This window comes from Cottoperca gobio, chromosome 17 (assembly GCF_900634415.1).
Source record: "Cottoperca gobio chromosome 17, fCotGob3.1, whole genome shotgun sequence".
Classification (NCBI taxonomy): Eukaryota; Metazoa; Chordata; class Actinopteri; order Perciformes; family Bovichtidae; genus Cottoperca; species Cottoperca gobio.
This window is the reverse complement of record NC_041371.1, coordinates 14931310-14955944: the sequence shown is the minus strand read 5'-3', so window position 1 is coordinate 14955944 and position 24635 is coordinate 14931310. Positions and strand designations below refer to the sequence as shown.

At 40.6% G+C, this 24635-nt stretch overlaps 1 protein-coding gene across 1 annotated transcript in view; it reads right to left on the bottom strand.

Moving 5' to 3' along the window:
• clstn2a (calsyntenin 2a) overlaps positions 1-24635 on the bottom strand; it is a 139119-nt gene that overhangs the window by 40871 nt on the left and 73613 nt on the right. The gene's annotated exons all lie outside the window — the stretch shown is intronic.

Here is a 24635-nt window from a genome sequence, read left to right as displayed (position 1 = left end):
GATGAAATGTGTTGAGTCTGTGCATTGTGTGCAATGTGTGTGTGTGTGTGTTTCTGTGTGTTTCTGTGTGTACATATGGTTGAGAGTCTTGAATCATCTGTGGAGTTCATCCCCTGCACAAGTGTTCATTTCGGGGATTTGGGAAATCTCCTTGCACAGGGAACAAAAAGCTGCAGTGCTCTGACCCTGTGCTGGCGGATATCTCTCCGCACATAGTGGGACACTGCGGAAACAAAAAGCTTCCTCGCTGTGGGATTTCTGCTTGCATGATGAAATCCCACAGACAAAAACAAAGACAAAGTTCTTTCTCGCCACTGGCTTCTTTCCATTTCTATCCCCCCTCGTCCTAACATCGCATTGTCATTTTATTTTCTCTCTCTGACTTCCTTTTAACCTGATTCAACTTTTGACAAAATAATTGAAATAATGATGCTGCCAAGTCCAGTGGGATTCAATGTTTGATCCCTAACCAATTTTCATGACGCCTGGTCCACATAGTGTTCCCTTTGAGACGTTATCAAGATGAAAAGATCTCCAATACAGCATGTGATGTGTACGTATAGAAAAACAATAATAAACCCAGGAGGTAGTATGGATGAAAAGCGATAAGCACAGGCTTAATCCTGCCTGTACATGCACACTAACAGAGCAAATATGGTCTGGGATGGGACCAAAGGGAGAGGAGAATATCACTGATTATAATATACTGCGGCAGCCCTTATACATAAACCTACTGGGGAGCAGGAAAAGGTACTTCCACAGTTTGGGGTAGGATGCAAATCCATTTTCCGCTCCATCCGTTGTGGCAAATTTATTTTTCTGAATTACATTTTACAGCAGAACGTAACAGAGTCATGGAGTGGAGGAAAGAGAGAGAGACGAGGAGGAATGTGATGTACCAACGTATATGTAAATCGTAATGACAGAGATTTCAGACGGATTCTTACTCTGTCAGCAAATGTGTACTTTACGCACACACGTACGCAGTTTATTTCCTGCCACTTAATTTGCTTCTCATCCGCCCCAACCAGAGGGATCGCTATAATTTCACCCCGTTGTGGTGTATGGATGAAGTGTAGTCTAATCTTTTGGACTATACCTCATGAGGGAAAGGGGTCGCCTTTCAAAGTAAACATCATAGATTTTTTTCTCCAGGGAGTTGGCCCCTTGCCATGGCAGATTGAGAGCGAAGTGGAAGAGTCAGCAAAAAATGATTTGATAATAACATTCATCTAAAATAGATGGTACTCCACAGAAAGCTAGAGCAGCATAACCTGCATCGATGGAAAATGTCAAGCTGTCAGGAAACACGAATTTCACGGGATGTTAAATTACCAATATAATGGAAATGGACATGATGAATACAGTTAATGAGAAAATGATTCTCCACAAACTAACATGTTGTCGCAAGGAGCCAAAACTAATTTGTCTATTCCTACCGTAAGGAACAATAGTAGACAGAGCATTTAATTTCTTTAAGTTATTTTTTTGTGGGATTTAACAATTGCTTACACTTCATTTTTAATATCCATGGCTTTTTTTTAAGGGTAGAAAGATTGCTATTTAAAATTTTGCATTTAGAATAAAGATTTAAACTAAAAGGCTGAATCAGCTTTACATATTTCCCTGAAGCCCATTTTTATAGATATTCTTATGTGCCTCTTGGTATAATTTAATTTGTATTACTTGGTTGTTGTGATTACTCTCTCACTTTCTCTCCCACTAAACATCCGCAACATCCACTCCCTCCCCGCATTCAAGTCTGGTTTAAAAACTCATCTTTTTAAATGAGCATATTCTTAATAATTACTCATTTAACTGATTGTTGTTTTTAAGTTTTATTTTTCTCTGTTCTCAGTTTTTTGGTTTTTGTTCTGTTGTTTGTGAATGACTGACTGACTTTGTTTTGTTCCTTGTTTTTAACCTTATGTTCTGCCATGAAAGGTGTATTATTATTATTATTATTATTATTATTATTATTATTATTATTATTATTATTATGTTTGTGTGCCTGTTTGTATTGATTTTTTTTCAAGTTTAAAAAAGCTTTTTAAAGCAAATAATCAAAGACAGAAAAACTTTGCATTTCTTTGCAAATTTAATTAATACTTCCAAAAAGTGTCAAATTAAACCAAACTAATTTATAATAATAATAATAATTATTATTATTATATTTAATAATAATATAAATGAACACATGAATTAATGAAACTTACAGACACTAGTTGAAATAATTCAAAGCAAACTTAGTTGTATGTACGTGATTTCAATCAAAAGAAACACTTGAAATATCAATCTATGAAATACATTTCTTAAAAAAAAAACTTTATTGTTTTGTATTTGTATTTGTATTGTTAGAGAAATGAGATGCATCAGTAGCATTTTCTTAAATAATATACTGTATCTTCACATATTGTTAGATGTGGTGACTCATTTTGTGTCTCTTGTTTACTATATTGTTCATAACATTTAATCCCATTCATCAATAGTTATCCAAAAAAAACAACTTTTACAAAGAAACATCGAATCAGCTCATAAGACAATTTGAAAAAATGTAAAAAAGGAAAAAAAAGTAAAGGTTTACGAAGCTTTTAACAAAAAGAAAGGCTAAAATGAACTATGAATATATATTTAAATTAAACAGAAAAATTAAATACAAGATAAGAAGATAAAAAAGTTTTTTTTCAAGTACTTTATAAACAAAGATGGATTCATATTCATTATAGTCATTCTCATAAACACTTTTTTTTTTGCTGCAGGTCATCCCTTCTTTCCTTTCCTGTCTGTCTTCGGCTGTACGATCAAATAAAGGCAAACAAGCCCCCAAAAAAACAATATTTAAAAGAAAGAAAAAAGGAAATCTCGTTGCTTTGCCATGCGAGCCTTATCAGTAATTTCACAATCAGCACCAAAATGTGATGAACAAATCGCAAAGAATGTAATTTAAGATAGGAGCCTGGCAGCAGCATATTTGTTAGGATGTGGATGACATTCTGTGAAGATGACTAAACCATTATATTCATCTGAACGAGGTGGGACAAAGGCATGAATAACTGTTTTAAAATTACAGGGCTGATCTTAGCAACACAATGCAAAAAAAGCCCACATTAAAACTACACCAACATGCTCATTAAAATGCAAGCGCGACTCAGTGTACATAATAAAAACACAAACTGGGGTCAGGATTCACCCCCTGATGCCAAGAAGACAATTATGTAAAATATACAGGCTGCTTAGAGTCCTTTGGGTTAAAGGAGAGGTACAATTATGTATCATCAGCATGAAAATGAAAGAATATATCATGCTGTCCAATAATGTGACCTACGGGTAACATGAGTGGAAACAAATTGGGGCGCGGTAGGAAGCCTTGAATTTATATCTGAAGTGACAAGTTATTACTTTACCAATTAGTGTGCTACAAAAGGAAACATCCGTCTTCTTTAGATTTTAACAGTTAATGATGTGATGTATCACCTTGCAATCGTGATTGTGATTCTGTGACCTGCACAGGAAACTTTAAGGAGTCATTTCCAAAGTACTGAAAGCCTCCAGTGAGTCCTCTTTCCCAGTGAAGCCTCAACAGAGAAAGAAAATTCAATCATGTTAATTCCTCTTCTTAATCAAATACTGTTGCGACTCCATCTGTTGTGTCCGTGCCAGTTTGTCTGTCTCTGTGTAGAGCATTAGACATAAAAGCTTCAGTATCATGTGTGTGTGTGTGTGTGTGTGTGTGTGTGTGTGTGTGTGTGTGTGTGGTGAGGGGAGTTGTAAGAACCTTGATTAAAGTGAGTTTCTAAGCAGAGTATGAGGCGGTTTTAAGCCCTGATTCCTTCACTCTTGTGCCTTGAGTCCTGAGCTCACTCTCAGCCCTGTTCCTCTAGTTAAGTTAATCACTGGATTACACTTAATCTGACCCACAGATACACTCTACTGTAACTACACGCAAACAGATGCACACGATACAGCATGCGTACACACACTTAAACATGAATACTATGCACACACATATTGTACATATTGCACAGAGAGCTCTGAAAATACACAAGGGATTATAAGGAAAGCTATTTTGAGGGTAAAGGGCTTCATTACAGTGTTTCAGATTTTAATGAGACTTTATTGACTCAGCTTTTGCTTTGCTCAACATCCTCCTCTGCCAGGTAGCCAGTGGTGTATTAAAAATATTAAGATTCTATTAAACCAGCCTTCATGTATCTTTTCAAATAACTTTGAAAATATCTTTAGACATTTGCACTCTAAAATGTCACCAGATCCTTGGTGAGGTTTGGGCATTTCATTGTAGACATAAGAGATCTCCACCATGAAGAAGCACCTTGTTAGAAAGACCCAAGTGGCATATGGAGCACATGGCTGTGTATGACTGAGCAAACAAGGATACGTGTTATAAGTCTTCTCCTGCTCCGGAGCTTCAATCACTCCGGCTGTCCCCCGGAACAAAGAAAGACTGGAGAACGTCTTAAAGATTCAAACATTCTTCCAGCCTGACTGAATCTGTTTGCATTGTCATAGCAGCATCAAGCTGTGAGTTAACGGACATTATGTTAAGGCTCCTGCTGCTCAACGAACGGAGTGTCTCACTGAAATCACATTTTTCATTAGTTTTGTTTTAATAAATGATATTATACTCAGAGTAAGGGGGAAAGGGGTTTTAAATGCTTTAGCCAGTAACCCTTACTTTACCTTCTCACTATTCTGCTCATTTCTCTCCTCTAGTTCTTTTAAATCTAAAGACCAAGTCATTAACAGTTTAATGGGGTGGGAAAGCTCCCAGGGTGAGGAAATTATTATTGCAAAAACATTTAATTCAGTGTTGGACTTACCTTCCCTTATGTTCTGTACTATTGGTCAGCACATATTTACAAATTGACTTATTGGCTTTTATCACCGGGGTGATTCTGGTCTTGGTTGGAGATTCAATCATGTTCCTCATCTTCCCCAATGGCTCTACTCACTCTACTCTACTCACTCTACTCCTCCCTTTGCAGTCAATCCTTCACGCTTCACAAGTAGCCCTGAGGTGCTGTCTATCCTGAGGATTTGGTTTCAATTCATTTGAAGTTTATGTCCGCCCTCACTCACCACGATGCCTTTAGTGAAGAACCACCTATTTCCCCCAGCTCAGCTCAGCTTATTGTTATCATTTAGAGACCTCAACAAAGATGGCACTTTGTGTAACTTTTCAGAACTGTCCTTTAAACTTGCCTGCATCCCACTTGTTTCATTTCTTTCAAAATGATAGGCTGTGCCTTCTCTCTTTTCCCATGCTATCCTTCCCTCCCCGCTAACCAACTGGATGACCTTCTGACCCAAAAACTATCAGAAATCTCTCATATCCAAGATATATGAACAACTCATGGCTTTTGAGAGTCATTCTGAAGCCAAAACTAGAATTGCTTGGGTCAGGAACTGCGGATAGATTTTACAGATCAGTGGTGGGATAAAGCTGTGTACAGAATACGATCAAGCAAACCTTGTGCCAGGCTGGAACTTATACAATTCAAGGTGTTACACAGAGTTTATTTTCAATTTTCTATATCTGAAATCTATCGAAATATTGTGGACCAATGTGACAGATGTCACACTTCTTCTGGTAACCACAGCCATATGTTTATATTTTGTCCCAGACTACATACATTCTGGAGTGATTGTTTTATGATCTTGACAAAAGTCATGGGACAAGTTATTAAGATAATAAATAAATAACAATAATTTTCCCCTTTATAGCAATATTTGGGGTCTCATATGAGTCTTCCCAATCTAAATAATTAACAGTTAGACATTTTAGCCTTTACCTCTGTTTTGGCAAGACGGTGGATTTGATTTATATTGAAATCTCCTAAGGAGCCATCTATTTCCCTGTGGCTCAGAGATGTTATGTATTTTCTTAAATTATAAAAATTAAGATTCTCAGCTCTGCTAAATTGAATAAAAAAGAAAAAATATATATATTTTTCATACAAAGTAATTTTTTGTATCAAGGTCAGACATTTTAATTGTATGTATGAGTAAGTGTGTCTGCCTAACATGTTTTGGAGATAGGTATAACAGGTAGTGCATCTACTTTATACTGAATGTGTCTATAATCTTACAGTGATTCAAAATGTAAAAATGTATGATGACTGAACATTAGAAAAAAACATCTTCCTCCTCTACTTCTGCAGTTCTAGGTTTGTGCTTGAAGGTGGAAGAGGAGGATGACGATGAAAACAAATGAGGGTTAACAGCCTTCAGCTAAGCCTTTCTCCTGTTGGCTTTAATGGGATTTTCTCTGTACTGTCTCAAGGTTGATGAGGACACCGAGCGTTCACTGGAGAATAAGTTGTCAAATGTCAGTGTTGCCTCAGTGGCAGCGTTAGATTTGTCACTTTGTGACATGTGTCTTTTAAATTCCACACTCAAAGCTTTACTTTACTACTTGAGAAACATGAGAACGAGAGACACACATTGTAAGAAGCAAAGTTAATTGATTAGAAAGTTATGACAAGAATGAGAGGTCAAATTTGCTACATGACTACATACCATGATCTGTTTAAAGTTCACCCACTATGTGCACCCACATAGTCTCCCACTCTTTGAATACTAACAAAATACATATAGTATTGATTGAAAGCACCTCTTTACACACCCAAGCACACACACACACACAAATAAATCAAGTATAGCCTATAGGCAGCATTCAAATCATTTACAGAGTTACTCAAAATTGAGCTGACTGAAATGTCCATCTATTTTCCCACCTCACACCACTTCAGAAAACTCCACAATGAAAAGTCTCACTGCATTCACACAACATGGTGTGTATGTCAGTGTGCATGGGAACATACATTTGTTGACCGTCACAGTCACAGCAGGTTCAGTTAAGGAGAGACATGCAGGGGCAATTCATCACAGTCTCACTGGGCTCCTTCAGATAGCCGGCTACTTCCTAATTGCATTTGGGAGATTGTGGCACTATCCACTTGACCTCAGGGTGACAGTTCAACAGCTCACACAGAAGGGAAGCACATGCACACACGCAAACATGCACACACACACACACACACACACACACACACACACACACACACACACACACACACACACACACACACAGACACACTTTCTAGGTTATCTATTCACCCAGGACCGCTGATACCTTGGACAACACAATATAGGAAAGGGGAGAATTCAATATCGCAGACAATACACTTTCACTGTGCTGGGGGCTTTGGTGGTCTGCTATGCAATTAGTGTTAATTGCAGCCTCTGAAGTTGTGTGATTAGAATTCATTGGATGAACTGTGGCTGTCAGTGTTGCCTGTTAATTGAACTACGTGAAGATGTAGCTGTGAGACTTAAATGCTGAAGAGGAAGCGTTTCTTTGGCTGAAGTGTTCAAAACCGAGACGAAGTAGTGGAGTGTCAGACAAAACAACGAAGAGTTTAAGATCATGGCTTTGAGTGTTATGAAATATGTAAACACAGAAAAATGTAAATGAGGCACAACGTTGTTTATCAATTTAAGCGGGGAATTGTGCAAACTGTGTACGGGGGTCTGGTATCAAACGCTGGAACACAAAGCAAGAATTATCAAAGATAAATAAGTGCCAGTGCAGGAGTACGGCGATAGGGAAAGAAAAACCGGCCCCAAAACGGAAAAAGAACAGCAGAGACATGAGCACTGTGGGGAATACCACTGACATGTAGTACAGAAGAGGTCAGAGAGATACAAGGGGTGGCTTAAAAAGTGGCTGAGAGGAGAGGAGAAGCTGCAGGGGAGATCAAGGAGGAGGAGGAAGGATATAGAGTGATAACTGCAGTGTGTGAGATAACTAATGCAGGTATACGTTCCACTATTAACCTCTTGAGTATCTCAGTGTGCTTCCCCTCTTTCTCACCTTCTCCTCCCCGTGTTCCTTCTCACATCCTCTGTAGCAGATTTCACAGGGGTAAGCCATTGTTCAGCTCTTAACATTAGCACCGCTCAACCTTGCCCTCCCTTAACCCTGACATGACTCACCCACTCTTGTTTCTACCCTCTTTCTCACCTTCCTCCCCTCCTCCTCTGTTCCTCAGTCTCCTGCTGTTCACCATAGCTGACAGTTTATTGCTCTCCAAGGGTCACCACTTGACAGTTAAATGGCTTCTTGAAGAAGAGGAATTTTACAGTTTGGGGATGCAGCTGCTCTCACACACACACATATGCATATTTATATAAAATACACACACAAAAAAGAACGGTTGACACCTTGAGAGCTGCTGAAAGATTTGCAGTCTGAGAAAGGAAGTATACTAGTAGTATGTGAAGTCATGAGGATATAAAACATTACACACACATAACATATCAATGCACACCATGAATCCTAATTGCTACATCTCACTCTACTTGTTAAAACGAGATTACAATTTCCCAGCCATTCTGCCGGCTCTTTGAAGGCACAGTAGTGCTTTGAGCTAAATGCTAACGCATCTTAGTTCACTGTGTTAGCATGCTAACATTTACTTTTGTGGCTAACACAAGTTATTATAATTCATCCTGGGACATGAACTCTGTACCAGATCTCATCGAAATCCATCCAATAGTCGACAATCCATGTTGCAATCCATGCAATAGTTTTTGAGATATTTCAGTCACTGGTGGACTGACCAACATCATCATCCTTACGACGCTCTTGAGGTATCGCATTCACGACAATGGAACGGACAGACAACTTGAAAACATTGTGTCTCCGGTGTCGGATGTCGCGGAGGCAATTTTAAACCAGGAATGTGTCTGTTTTAGGTTTCGCTTCTTGCCTGCAGCAACATTTGTAATTTGAAATGATAATTTTTCAATTCCACAGGAGACATCTCATTAACATAATGATTCACACTTTCTCAGAGGTCAATCTGTTCTCCTAGCCTATTTCATACCGAACATTATCTGTTTATTATCTTTTCAACCAAATACAGCCTCTCCCCTCCTAAGCCACATTCATATCATTGTGATTATTTTCTTTCTACATTTTGGACACCCCTGTGTTTGAATGCTGGCTGGCATGGTTGGTTCTGAGATAATCACAGACTGCCAGGTACAGCAGGGAGTCTCCCTAAGCCTCTGAGCTGTAAATGTCAGTGTCTCTGGCCACGACCTGTGTCAGCTCAGCAGCTCACTGAGAAGAGAAGGACACGGCCCACTGGTTCATAGAAGACACAGACACACACAAACACACACAAACACAAACACACACACACACACACACACACACACACACACACACACACACACACACATTTGTCTTTGCACATGCTTCACTGCACAGCACCATTTCTGATTTACGCATACTATATGTATGCATGTAATATACTGTGCAAAGCATGAAACATTTAAATGAATGTGAAAAATACAATTATTAAAATAGTTGTAAGTTGTAAAATGTATTTGTTTTAATGCAAGTCACAAAAATGAAGCATATAGGGCGATTTCTTGTGCTGGCTGATCGGCATTAGCTTTGTGGCTAGTACAAGCCAAACCTAATAGACATAATAACCTCTTGCTATCACTGTCTACTCTTTCCTCCACCCGAAGCAAGTTCATTTGTGTGTTTATTAAGGGGGATTAGCACCTTGAGCAGGATCCTCATCGATGCTCGGATTCATTGAGACGTCACACAAAAGCTATGGTTAAAGGTTGACAGTGTTGGAGCACCTTGTAGCCTAATGGTTACAGAGCATGCCACATAACCGCAACAGCTTTGTTGCATATCATCTCTTTCTCTCTCTCTCTCTCTCTCTCTCTCTCTCTCTCTCTCTCTCTCTCTCTCTCTCTCTCTCTCTCCCTCTCCCTCTCATTGTTTAACAATGCATGTCCGCACAATACTACAACTATATATTAAATGATCTCTGGCACCGTTATGTCTAGATACTTGGTAAGAAAGAATAGTATGACTGCCAAATTCATTTTGAAAACTGACCTGTTGCCAAGCTCCACACATTCTAATCATGGGATCAAATACCACATTCAAAAAGATTTTATAAGACTTAATATGAAACCACAGCATATCTGGGATGTGTTTTTGTTTAAGGCATAAAAGATATAAGCATACTGCTGCGCACTCTTTGTCGACTAATCGGTCGTTTTGATCTTAGTCTAAGATTTGTTTTGTTGATTTTGAATTTTAGTCTATCCTCATTGATATAAATGGAGTGGACAAAATAATAGAAACTTCTCTCTGTATAAGGCAATATAATTCAACATCTCCACAAACTACATCCTCTAAAATGACCATACAGTTGAATCAACATCTTTCTAAAACATGGAGATTTCAAATGATTTAGTGCGTGCTACTTCAAATGTCAATAAAGCTGTTGTGTCACCATGCAGTTTCATACAAACAAAAGGAGGCATCATCTCCTCTTGAAGTGAACAGCACCATGCAAAACTCAGCAGCAATACATTTGTCTCTTTTGTATCACACCCTCTCTCCTCTCTCTCTCTCTCTCTCTCTCTCTCTCTCTCTCTCTCTCTCTCTCTCTCTCTCTCACCCAGCCTTCTGTTTGTCTGTCCATTTCTTTTAACATTAAGATAAGTTAAATTAAACACAACATCAATGACATCTAGTGGCATTTGAAAAGTCCAGGAGACCTTTTGCATACTGATGCACGCTTATTAAAATAACATATTTGAACCGTCAGTCAGGTGGGCGAGCAGGGGTCCAGGCTGTGGGGTGACACAGCATGAAGCATTCGTCAAGTAAATTCAGAGAAAACATCTTGCGAAGAGGTAATGAGCAGTGTAGTTTTGATATGCTGTGGAGGTTAAGATAACCTAATCTGTCATCTTTCATTGATCTCTGCATGCTAGTTATGTTTGTCATAACAGCCGGCAGGCAATAGCTCATGCATGCGCCGCTGTCATGTTTAATCATTTGTCAGCTCTTCAGCTAAGGGATAATGTGAAGGTGTCGTTTTGTTTTTAGAGATAATTCCATTCATTTATACAGATTTTTATACCATGAATCTCAGTGTGAAACTGGAGAAGAAGAGCAAGTGTGTGTGTGTGTGTGTGTGTGTGTGTGTGTGTGTGTGTATGTGTGTGTGTGTGTGTGTGTGTGTGTGTGTGTGTGTGTGTGTGTGTGTGTGTGTGTGTGTGTATACCAATACATTCCAGTCTACTTTGTCTCTTATGTATACTATCACAACATCATTTACAAGGTAGGGTGGGAACACTAAATCTCAATAAGCATACACGTGACACAAAGCACCTGAGTGGAAATCATGACCTTAGAATACTAATCTGGGAGAGGTGCAGATACTGAGCATCAATGATTTGCAATCCTAGATGTTAAACAATACTTACGTTCTGTCTGGGTATAAGTATTTGACCCCAAACTGCTCTTAGTAAACTTTTTCAGACAGTCGCATGAAAAAGACAATTCAAATGTGGATAACGTGCCAGACTGCCAGAAGACATGAAAGCCATCAAAGAATGACGCAAGACCGACTTTTTCCTTAGAACTGGACAGATCTGTTTTTTTTTCCTCTTTATGAATGTTGCTCCACCACACCATAATCTGTCACCACATAATACCACACCCATAAAGACTGAGCTGACGAAATCCTCACCTCGTAGCAACAGCCCCGCTTCTGATAGAGTTAAATGACACAGAAAGGTCAACAAAAGGTCTTAGAACGGCAGGGAGGGGTTGGTATTAGACTGTCTTTATCTGTGTGTGCCATGGGAGGTAGGGGAACATAGATAGGGAGATTTTCATTTTTTCATTTAGCCTTTATTCTCACTTACTCACTCACAATTAGCAGAGACAACAAGATTCTCAGGGGTGTAACAATAGATGTAAAACCTGTGAGAGAATACTAATAATATTGAAAAAGAGTTCAGCAGCTGCATTGCTGCAGAGCTCAAAGTGTCATGCTTTACATACCATGGCTATACAGCACATATATTTGGAGCACATGAGCACAAGACTGCAGTAAACTAAATCTTTTTTATCCCTCTAATTATTAAATAAAATTACCATAAACCTCTCTGCTCAAAGTATTATATTTTAATAACCTGCTGGTCTGTTGTACTGGAAGCAAAGCACTCAAAGGGCATTTGATATTTATCATTACTATTGTTTCCAGCGTCCACTCGGGATGTGAACAGAGCACTTCATTTCATCACTTATCACTTGATGAAGCATGTACAATAATGTTCTCTTCATTTTTCCACATTTCTGGTCGCCACTGAAGTCATAGACAATCAGCTTTCTCAAACCAGTTCAGTGCAGTAGCGCTGTAACAGCATTTTCAAAATACTTGACAGACATCTTCATACAATATATCCGTACAGTGAAAAGTAATTTCCTGCTACAATGGTCATCCTGCAGTCATTTGCAGCTGGGGCAGAGCCGAGAGAGTGGCTGTAAGTATATTTTAGCTAGAACTCTGACTTAGTTCTGTTCAGCAATTGACTGACGGCCCTCGCTGCCCTCATACATTACTCTGTCACTCGTTTGGAATTGCCTTTCACACGTTCTGGCACTTCGGTAAAAGTGAGCTCTCCTCCTTTTTGTCCAAGATAGCTGAAAGAAGGCAGAGTGGCAGGTGAAGACGCACAGAAATCTTATTTGCTGTCACTTGCTGTCAGATCCTGCGCGACCACTTCAGAGGCGATCTAGCTCTGCACTGTGATTGGTATGCCAAAATGTGAGCAAAATACACTGAGCAAAGAATTAAGGATGGACAGTGGGGAAAAAAAGAATGCAGTTACATGCTGCAGAAAACTAGAGAAGACACTTACATTGTTAGAGAGAAATCTAGACATAAGACATTACACTCGCTCTTTTTGACTGCGTGTTAGAAATGACATGACATGCGTAAGTAGGCACTGAGAAATAGATCCATCTAGAAATGTGTATTTATGAAATTCTGAGCAGTGTGTAAAGTTTTGAATCATCCATGTGGAAGTTTAGCCTAAAACCTAAATATGCTTTTAACATACGTATATACTGCCTGTAATCTTCACATTGTGTCAAGGGCAGTCTCTCCTGCCTCTCGACCTCCACTCTGTCCCTGTGCGTGGCTCTGGTGACATGACAGCTCATTCCAAGACACTATTAATGACGGAGCTCCCCTTTGCTAGCGCTGACTATCATCTATCACCCAGAGTCAGACCGGCCATCACTCTTTTACTAAATTACAACCCGCTGCATGAGACATAAACTAGGGTAATGGGCTGAAAATTAGCCAATTACAATCATTACACTGCAATAATTGACCCTGGAGACCCATGTCCAGCAGTACACACTCTGCCTTAAGGTTATGTGTGTGTTTGTGTGTTTAAGGCACTTAATTAGGAGGAGATTAGAGCGTGAGGATGAAATCTAATTTATTGAATAGCAGCAATCTAACAGTTGACTGGCAGTAAACTGGGAGCATTTTGGGAAGGTGAATAGCTGAGATGCTTTTAACAGAGTAGAAAAAAGAGCAAAAATTAATTGCAGGGGGAAAAGATAATGATGTAGTGAAGGCAAAAAAGAAAGACTAAATCAGAGGAAAAAGGAGGATAAAAAAAGGAACAACGAAATTGCTCACACGTGATCACAAAAGAAAATTATATTCCAATCATGGCATTAATGCCAGCAAGGCAGAATAAAGATGAATTAATTATTCTTACTCGCTCTTTACTCAACCACAGTTACTAGCTTATACTGACGGCCTTTTCTTCACTCTTTTGAGCAATCTGAAAGCAGCAGGTAGCTGCATCATCTCCGGCTCTAATTGGAGTTATGCTGCTCACTGCCGTGCCACAATTACTCAAGGCAGATCAGCTGGTTACATGTTTTAACTGTTGATTAAAACTTCTTTGTCTGCTAATAACTCCCGCAGGACTGTCCGTTCCTGCCGGTCTTCCCTTCCAAACCAAAACAGGGGGGAATGGCTGCATGCGTCATCTTCTTTTTAATGAGTCTAGCCTGGAGCAAGAAAAAATAATCCCATTACAGGTAGACGAGACGTCTGGCTGTGATGAGCAACATGATGGGATAGAGATTGTTCAGGTTAAATTGTATTGCTGCCTTCCCAGAAACAAAAACATGTGTTATCTAATTAATTTGTGGATCATTATCAGGATCAAGATTATGCAGCAATATGAAAATGAAAGAGGCAACTATTTTGCTCCCATGAGTTTCTATTTTACATCTGCAGTTCAATGCATTTTAATAAAATATGAATAGTTAGAAAGAATATAATAAAACGGATAAAATCAATAATTAGTCCTTATTTAACCTCTCTCTCTCTCTGTGTGTGTCTCTCTCTCTGTGTCTCTCTCTCTGTCTCTCTGTCTCTGTCTCTGTCTCTCTCTCTCTCTCTGTGTCTCTCTCTCTGTATCTCTGTCTCTGTCTCTCTCTCTCTCTGTTCTCTCTCTCTCTCTGTCTCTCTCTGTCTCTCTCTCTCTGTCTCTCTCTCTCTCTCTCTCTCTCTTGTCTCTCTGTCTCTCTCTGTCTCTCTCTGTCTCTCTCTGTCTCTCTCTGTCTCTCTCTCTCTCTCTCTCTCTCTCTCTCTCTCTCTCTCTCTCTCTCTCTCTCTCTCTCTCTCGGTGCATGCTGGGAGTTTGGTTGTGTGAGTGAGACGCTGAGCAAGTGCTAATTCGATACTTTCTTTTTCTTACTTTATTTAATAATGGGTTTTGATTTAACTTAGTTCATTGGTAACAGTTTGATTTAGTTTACTTTTTGGTGCGTTTGGGTGGATAGTCGGGGTGCTCTTGGGTGTTTTTCTCCTGCCGGTGTTCTGCCGGCCGGCGTCTGACGTCATGGCAAATGGAGACTATACCAAGCTCACGAGGAAGCACGGGATCAAAATATCAGCCGGCTTCCCGTGTAGCGTTGAGGAGATCGGGTTAGCTGTGGGAGACAAGGTCGGACATGGCAGTGTGAAGTCTCTGGCGCGGATGAACGGGGCTGTTGTCATCTTCCTGGACCAGGTGGAGCGGGTGCACCGCGTCATCGAGACAGGTATTACGGTGAGCGGAGTGTTTGTGCAGGTGATGCCACTCACTCTGCCCGCAACCAAAGTTGTAATATCTAATGTCCCTCCGTTCATAACCGATGAGTTTCTCAGCAGAGAACTATCCAGACACGGGAAAGTTGTTTCCCCGGTAAAAAAGATTCTGTCTGGATGTAAATCTCAGTTGCTGAAGCACGTAGTGTCTCACCGAAGACAGCTGTATATGATACTTAATAACCGAGATGCGGAGCTCAACCTCCGCTTCCACGTTAAGGTAGATGATTATGAATACGTGTTATTTGCAACTTCATCGGTTATGAAATGTTTTGGTTGCGGGGAGGAGGGACACACCGCGAGAGCCTGTCCGAAGCGCGGGGGTCCAGCTCCGCCTGATCCTGGAGGAGCGGCTGCTGCTCCCCCGGCGGGGGGCTCTTCGCCGGGAGAGGCCACGGCTTCGGAGGAGGGCTCTCCACTGGGGCGGCCGGTGGCCGCTCCACGCCAGGACGCGCAGCTGCTGTGTCCAGCTTTGTACACGGGATAGGTGGTGTTAATTCACTTGGTGTGGTGGAAAAAAATGGGGAAAAAAAACAAAAAAAACAGGGAGAGGAAGTGCAGGGGGTGTCAGGTGGTATGGGAGGAGAAGAGGTAGAGGAGATAGGTGGTGTAGAGGAGATGGGTGGTGTGGAAGAGGTAGGTGGTACAGAGGAGGTTGGTGAGATGAGAGTAGAAGATTTAAAGGAGGTAAGTGATGTAGCAAAAGAGGGGGGGGGGGTGCAGAGGAGGTGAGTGAAGTAGGAGTAGAAGAGGTAAAGGAGGCAAGTGAGGCAGAGGGGGTGAGTGAGGTAAGGGCAGAAGAGGAAAAGGAAGCGGGCGATGTAGTTGAGGAAATGGGTGGGGTAGAAGGAGAGAGGACAGAAAAAATACAGATTCCGTGGAGTGAGCAGGTAGAAGAGGCAGAGATGGAGGAAGAGGTTAAAAAAACAAAACCTGCCACAAAACGGAAAAAGACAAGTCAGAGTGCATCCAGTGATGCCAAGAATAGTAAAGTCGGGGAGGAAGGACAGACAGGCAGGAAGCAGGGACAGGCAGAAGACAGTGCTAGTGAAGAGGAGTGTGTGTCAGACAGCAGCGACATCCCTGGTTTTACTCTGACCAACAGCCAGAAAACAAAAATGTACTCAGTTGAAATGTTGAAAGTTTTTCTCCAACAAACAAAAAACCAACACGGAGTAAAAGTGGAGGATTACTTCCCGGATTTACTCGTTTTTATTAGCTCAAGCAGGTTTCATATGAGCCAAAAAGAGTCTGGCCTCATTGAGCAGGAGGTGTATAGATTAAAAAAACTTGTGCTTAAAGTAAAAAAACAAATAAATAGTGATGATGGGGGTCTTAATTAATTTATTTGTTTTTATTTTTTCTTATTTTAACATCTCAGCCATGGATACTTTCAAAGTGGGTGTTTTAAATGTGAACGGAGCCAGAGTTTTTAAAAAAAGGACACAAATTTATGAAACTGCAAAATTAAAACACATTAATGTCTTATTTTTACAGGAGACGCACAGCGACGGCTCTAACGAGATAGACTGGAGGAGGGAGTGGGAAGGGGAAGTCATTTTAAGCCACAACACATCTCTTAGTGGAGGAGTGGGCTTCCTCTTCTCCAAATCTTTTACTCCAGTCTCACTGGAGGTCGAGCATTTTATCGAGGGGAGGTTGCTTTTAGTAAAAGCCCGGTTTGACCTTTTTAATGCTGTTTTTATAAATGTGTATGCCCCAACAATCGGTGCAGAGAGGAAGTTGTTTTTACAAAAAATTAATGATGTTTTAAATAGCTGTGCCTCGGAGGATTTTTTATTCTTGGGGGGGGATTTTAACTGTACAGAAAATGCTTTTTTAGATCGAAACCACGCAGAGCCGCATCCAGCGTCCCAGCATGTTCTGAGGCAGCTGGTCCACTCTCATGGTCTGGTGGATGTATGGAGGAGGATGAACGCAGAGGCTAAACAATACACATGGTCCCATTGCAGAGGAAGTAGGATTTCCTCTGCCAGGTTAGATCGTATTTTATTGTTTTAAACATCATTTTAACATTTTTAAAATGTGTAATATTATACCTGTTGGTTTTACAGATCACTCTTTGCTTTTATGTAATGTTTTTATTAGAAATGTGTTGCCAAGAAGCGCATACTGGCACTTTAACTCAGTTTTAACATTTGATAAAAATTTTAGAGAAGCTTTTATTTATTTCTGGAGTGTTTTTAGGCAGAGGAAGAGTGATTTTAACAGTCTTAGGCAGTGGTGGGACCATGGTAAGACTGAAATTAAAATGCTTTGTCAGCAGCACACCCTCAATGTCACACATGACATCACCAGATCTATGAAAGACCTGGAGGGTGATATAGTGGAACTAGAACAAATAAGTGAGTCCACAGGAGATCGAGGATATATTGAAATCCTCAAAGTAAAAAAAATGGCATTAGCCGACCTGCTAGACGTTAAAGTCCAGGGCGCACTGGTCCGGTCCCGGTTCCAAAACGCCACCGAAATGGATGCTCCATCCAGTTTCTTCTTCGGCCTGGAGAAGAAGAACGGACAGAAGAGGGTAATCCACTCACTGCTCTCAGTCACAGGGCAAGAGATAACGGAACCAAGCCAGATCAGAACACGGGCTGTGAGTTTTTATTCCTCCCTATACTCGAGTGAGTACGAGGGGGAGGAAACGTTTTTAGAGGGGTTTTTAGGGGGACTACCTCAGGTAGCAGAGCAAACCAACTCACAGCTGGAGGGGCCGTTGACCACACGGGAGCTACAGGCTGCTCTGCAAAAAATGCAAGGACGGCGGGCTCCCGGCATCGACGGCCTCACTGTTGAGTTTTTTAAAGCATATTGGGACATTTTAGCAACAGATCTTTTAGATGTTTTTAACGAGAGTCTGGCCTCTGGTTCCATGCCGATGTCCTGCCGCAGGGCCGTGATAACGCTCCTGCCCAAGAAAGGAAACCTGCAGGACATCGGAAACTGCCGCCCTGTGTCTTTGCTGTGTGTGGATTACAAGCTTCTGTCCAAGGCTCTGGCCACCAGGCTGGGGGGGGCTATGGAGCAGGTCATCCACCGGGACCAGACCTACTGTGTGCCCGGCAGGTCCATGGTAGACAATGTCTACCTAATTCGAGATGTTTTGGAGGTCTCTAGCTCATTGGGCTTTGATACTGGTCTGATTTCTCTAGACCAGGAAAAGGCTTTTGACCGCGTTGAACACAACTTCCTCTGGAAAGTAATGGAGAAGTTTGGGTTCAGCGCTGGTTTCATAGGCAAGATCAAGGTGTTGTACAGTGAAGTTGAGAGTGTGCTGAAGTTTAATGGTACTCTGTGTGCTCCTTTTAGAGTGTGTAGAGGGGTCCGGCAGGGCTGTGCTCTGTCGGGGATGCTCTATGCGCTCTCCCTGGAACCTCTCCTCTGCAAAATACGCTCCAACCTACAAGGTCTGGTTTTACCTGGTTTTAATAGCAGATTTGTTTTATCCGCATACGCAGATGATATTATTGTTTTTATTAAAAGCCAGAGAGATGCGGACATTTTAACAGATATAGTAGATAGTTTTAGTGTAACATCGGCGGCGAAGGTAAATTGGAAGAAAAGTGAGGCCCTCGCTGTCGGGGAGTGGCGTGGCGGTCTCCCAGTTCTTCCCCAGAGCCTCACCTGGAGAACTGACGGCCTGAAATATCTCGGCGTGTTTTTAGGAAAAGAAATTATTGTCCAGAAGAACTGGGAGAACGTCACAGAAAAGATTCAGGGAAAGCTTTCCAAGTGGAAGTGGCTGCTCCCTCAGATGTCTTTTAAAGGTAGGGTTTTGGTTTTAAACAACCTTGTAGCATCCCAATTGTGGCACCGTCTAACCTGTGTAGACCCTCCCTCAGGCCTTTTAGCAAAACTACAGAAAGAAATGGTAGATTTTTTTTGGGATGGTCTACACTGGGTGCCACAGGGGGTGCTGTTTTTATCCAGAGAGGAGGGGGGACAGGGCCTTGTCCACCTGGCCAGCCGAACAGCCACTTTTAGACTTCAGTTTTTACAAAAATATCTTACCGGCCCGGCTGATTTGGTGTGGAGAGATGTGACCAGCTGCATTCTCAGACGTGTAAATAACCTGGGGCTGGATGCTGCTCTGTTTTTAACTGATTCTAATTTTTTAAAGTTAAATGGGCTGCCTCCTTTTTATCAGGGTGTTTTTAAGTCTTGGGCCCTTTTTAATCATAAAAGGTGTCCAATGTCGGACTCTCTGCACTGGTTGTTGAAGGAGCCTTTGATTTACAGAACCAGGCTGGACGTCAGCAGCAGCAGCACACCCAGCCTGATGGTGGCGCTCTGCAGGTCCAGAACCCTGTGCTTGCAGCAAGTGGTGGATGCAGTGGGGCCGGCGCTGAGTGATGCCCGAGCCCTGGGCTTGCTGCTGGGTCTGACCTCCGTTCGAGTGGCTGAGAGGATTCTGGAGCTGTGGAGCCAGAGGCTATCAGGGAAGGAGAAGAGAATAATAAAAGACTACAGTGACGGGAAGTCTTCTCCAGACCCAGCAGACCCTTTTCCAGAGATCAACCTGAGCCCAGGGCTGGGAGTACTGACCGGTCCCCTGCTCAAGGTCACCAACCCGGCAGGACTGACGCTGCACAGAGCCGACAAAAAGACTCTATATATGAACTGTGTAAAAAGCATCCACAAGAAAGGCCTGTGCAGCAGACCCTCCACTGTGTGGAGTAACAGACTGGGTTCAGGAAGTGGACCAAGCCCACAGTGGGGGTCTTTTTACAAACCTCCCCTCAAAAAGCGGACAGCCGACCTCCAGTGGAGGATTTTACATGGTGCCATCGCTTGTAACGCTTTTATCTCCGTCATTAATCCTGCTGTTTTTAACAAATGCCCTTTCTGCAACTTACGTGAGACTGTATTCCATGTTTTTACTGAGTGTAAGAGACTCACAGAGTTTTTCTCTCTTTTAACATTGGTTTTTAGTCTTTTTAACGTAGTTTTTACCGAGAGTGTTTTTATCATGGGAGTTGCCTACAAAAAAGATAACAAAGAAAAGTGGCAGCTCCTGAATTTCCTCTCGGGAGAGGCAAAAATGGCCATCTACATCAGCAGGAAAAACAGAGTTGAGAACAGAGAGGGGCAGGAGGCCAAGACAGTGTGGTTGTGCAATATCAGGGCAAGACTCTGGCTCGATTTTAGGTTTCACAAACATACCGGGGATCTCGCCACTTTTAAAAAACGTTGGTGTTTTAAAAATATTATCTGCACTGTGAACAATGAATGTTTACACTTTGCACAGGTTTTTATTGGATAATTTTTATATATTTATAGAGTTGTTATTTATAAATGTATATTTTTTGATATGATAATATGATTTTTCGTTACACTTTATGAGTAAACTGTTTGTTTTAAGAATATGTAAATAAAGTGTTTTTGAAAAATCAAAAAAAAAAATCTCTCTCTCTCTCTCTCTCTTAATTTAAAAAGTGTTATATGGTGAGATAAAAAAACAAAGAAAAATATAAGATATAAGCGTCAAGAGTAAGAATAAGAGTTTTTTGGGAACGTAAGAGTTGAAGTAACATAAATATGAAACATGATACACTATTATCATGTGTATACATATATATAAAACAAAGCAGTATGTGGTTCTGTGTTGCCAAATAATACTCAAATTAGCTTACTATTATAACTTTTAATGACATTACTGCACCAGCACCAGCCACTAATGTTAGCTTAAGAGAAACTCTAGCCATATGGCACATTAACACAATATTGAATACAGACTCTACTATAGGTGAACTGAGTCAAATATGTACATTACACTGACAAATATTGGCACAGAATACCAACATTGATTTTATACACAGGTTCTCAAGTAAGGGCTGTTTCAAAACACAACCATGGCCAGCTAAGTCCTAGAAAATGTTTGGGTTGGTTTGCCATATATCGTACAGTGTTCATAAAATATAAATTGTAACTGAAGGGTTTCTTGGAGTTCAATTAACTTCAGTCAGGAAGCGCTGTCAACCTGTTCACTTTTTGTGATTTGGATGCAGACAATGATGAGAGAGGAGAGGAATTTGAAAGGGTGTAGAGGCTAAAATAAATAAGACTGGAAAAGATGGGATAAAGGTGATAGAACAACAGAGGTCTGAATCAGTTGAGATGAAAGAGAGATGGGGTGGAGTTTTGAAAGTGGAGGGGTCATGGATTATGGAGGATAAAGTTAGTCTGTGTGACACTGATGTCGTACACAGGTCCAAAAGCCAGATTATCCTATTTTATGCTCACATGAACAAGGCAAATGGAGCAAGGAAGATATGCAAATTGCTGTCTAATTGGCCTGTCAGGATACTGAAGCCCTGTCAACCCACTGTCAGAGCGAGAGCGAGCGAGAGCGAGAGAACACAGAGAATTACTGGATTAGTTTCAGCTGCCATTCACTGCACATTTCATTAAGTAATTTCAGCTCACACCAGGAACATGGGTCAGTGCTCTATCCTTGTAGAGCGTCAATTTGAAGAAAAGAAAAGAAAGGCAGCACGTTTTATCACCGCTCTACTTTCCACCTCCTGTCTGTCTTCCACAACCAGAAACACAGACTTTGCCAGAAAACAAGTTTTTACTGCCTTTCCTCCTCTGCAGATGGCACAAGGAGGACACATTTCAATGCAGAGGAGGTGACAAGAAACTATTATGAAACAAATATTGAAACTGGCATAAATCTGTGTACAAAAGGGCTATTTTTCACTATAGTGTTAATAAAATAATGTAACTGAGTATTTTATCAAAACATTTATTAACAATGCTAGATAGAGCTAGCATAGCTATTGTCAGACATTTATATAGCACATTATTTAGTAGTTTTTCATATATTAGTGAGTTTGCTGCATGCCAACAACTATCAAAGCATCACCCGCCTTAGTTACGGTTTTGTTTTGCCTGTCGAGTGTTCTGGTCTCTCACAGCACAGCTACAGTTTACAGGGGCTTAGTAAGCAATTGTGTCTCACAGATGTGAAATGTGTGCTTTTTATGCATTGATAGATCTGTATAGCTGTTGGTAAGGTACATGGTAAAATACATGAGGGTCATAAGTTGCTCCAGAGCATGGACATAAAATGAGCACCAGTGGTAAAAGGTGATTTATGTGTATGAAATGTTACCTTTTCATTTAATAAACAAGCTGCCACAGACAGCAGACCACATTTTCAGGGGATTTGACACACACACACACACACACACACACACACACACACACACACACACACACACACACACACACACACACACACACACACACACAGCTTTAGCTCATTATGAGTGAACGTACACACAAAAGAGCATTCAAGAAATTGAAAATCATCACATGGTGTCAAGAAATAAGAGACAGATCCAGTGCAGAATAGAAAAAGGGGGTAATAGGGTAATTAGGGACGAGACTGGGTCCTCTGGAAAATCAATCAGAGGCTAAGAGGTTGTTTGACGCTGTGAGCAACTTGACAATGCATTGATGACAGAGCTCCAGTGGAGCATTACTGGACAAGTAATTACTCTGACCATCTTATATGGATCCAATTAGCTCGCCTCAACAGCGGAGAGGCACGGTGATTCCCATCATATAAAATGGGTTTCCGAAAAGAAACCAAAATTGTTAGTGTATCTTTTCAGAAACTGGAAATGGCTAAGTTTCTAAATAAACATTTGTTATTAGATTCATCTTATATTGGATAAATTCTGAGACAGCCAGCTGGAAGATTACATGTATATATTAATGTTAAAAATAAGGAGATATGTGCAATTTCTTTGAGATAGTGAGAGCATCCTTGCTCTTTAAATGGCCTTGTAACTTATGCTGTAGTTTCACTGAGACAAGGACAAGGATGCAATCAGCCTCAGTTGAGAGTAGCTCAATAACACAGAATACAAGATGACATAGTAACAATATTCAATCAAGGTCAAAAACTCCATCTGTCTTAAGCAACACATTGAATACAAATAACCTTAAATAACTCTGTGTGAAAGTTATACACACAACACCTGCTGGCCACAAGACTACGGATAGTTTAGTAAGAAGAAATAAGTGTCTCAACAGAAGGCTTTTTAATTAGCACTTTTCATATCATGATGTACCCACTATCTATATTATGAAAACACAAACATTTAATAAACTGTATTTCTAAATGTCTTTATAGTGGTGTGTATCTTTCCCTTGCAGATAATTAGATGCATATCTAGATAGAATGGTCCACAATCCCATACAAAAAAGATCTGGGATGAATTTGCAAAGATAAGATTCAAAGCTGGTCTGACACAATTCAATTCGATTCAGACGGGATTTGACATATTTCAGCTCAGACTCAGAGATAACATTTTTACTTGTTTCTAATTTAAAGATTTAAAAGTTGTATCTTTTTTCCATGTATTAGTTAATCTTTTTAAACATTCTGCTTTTAGTTACAGAGTTATAATATCCTTTGTTTCAATTCCAATTCAAACGAGGATAAGCTGTGCATAGCAAAAATCATAATTTATGAATAAACAGTAAATATTTGAACCGCCTGCAACAGGAATGTGGAAGTACAGTTGTTGAACAGAACAGTGGCTTTCCTCTCTTTGACACATTGTATTTAGCCTCGGCTACATTTAAACATTGTCAGCCACATGCTAATAACTCTTTTGAGAATCCCATTCACCTGAAGTCATCAATTAATTAACAACTGCAGCACCATAACAATGTAAATCATTATGTAGGTATTATTGATTGTATGTTCCCCTGTGTGTCTTCACTGACTGCACTGTCCCATAATACTTAAACCTGTTCTCTTAAAACCTTAAAAAGCTGAATTAATATCAGGACAAGATGCTAATCCATTGGAGAAACTAAAAAAGCAACAATAACTGATGAAGCATCATTTCCTCCTTTAATTATATTCAGTTTTAAGGTAAATCTACTAACATTTCATTTAAAGATAATACATAAATAATGATAACATTTGGAGAGTAAAATGTTACGGTCACCCCTCTACAATTATTTCATCAAAATACTTTTCTTTTTTTCCTTATTTTTTTTTCAAAGCTTTTAAATCTCTTCATGTATACACAACAGGCTCTGCAGGGAGAAAGACTGGCAAGCTAACCATCCTGGGGCCAAACATGCAGGTCAGGTACAAGGTCAGCTGAGAGCAGAATCAATAAAATGTGACAAGCACGATATCTTCCTGATTTGTAATAAGAGGATGTCATTGTCTCAGGCACGTGACTGTGCGGAGAAGCTCAAATGAGGATCCATTGTGATGAGGGTGGAAGAGGGAGAGAAAGATAGTGAGGGAGAGGGGAAAGCAGAAGAAGGATTGAGACAACTGAGGGAGAAAAAAGAGGGATGTATCTGTCCTGCGGGGAGCAAACACAGAGAGATGGGTGTGGAGGCGTAACACAGAACCTCATGTCCTAAGGCGAGGAGGAGATATCAATACACACACTCTGACAGTTCACTGAGAGCCAGTCTTCTGCTCTGAACAAAAAATGGAGGGAGACAGTGTAAGGAGAAAAGGTTTTAACAAACAAAACTGTACTACAACTCCAAAACCACAGTGGACTTGTGTCTGGGCTTGGCATCATTTTT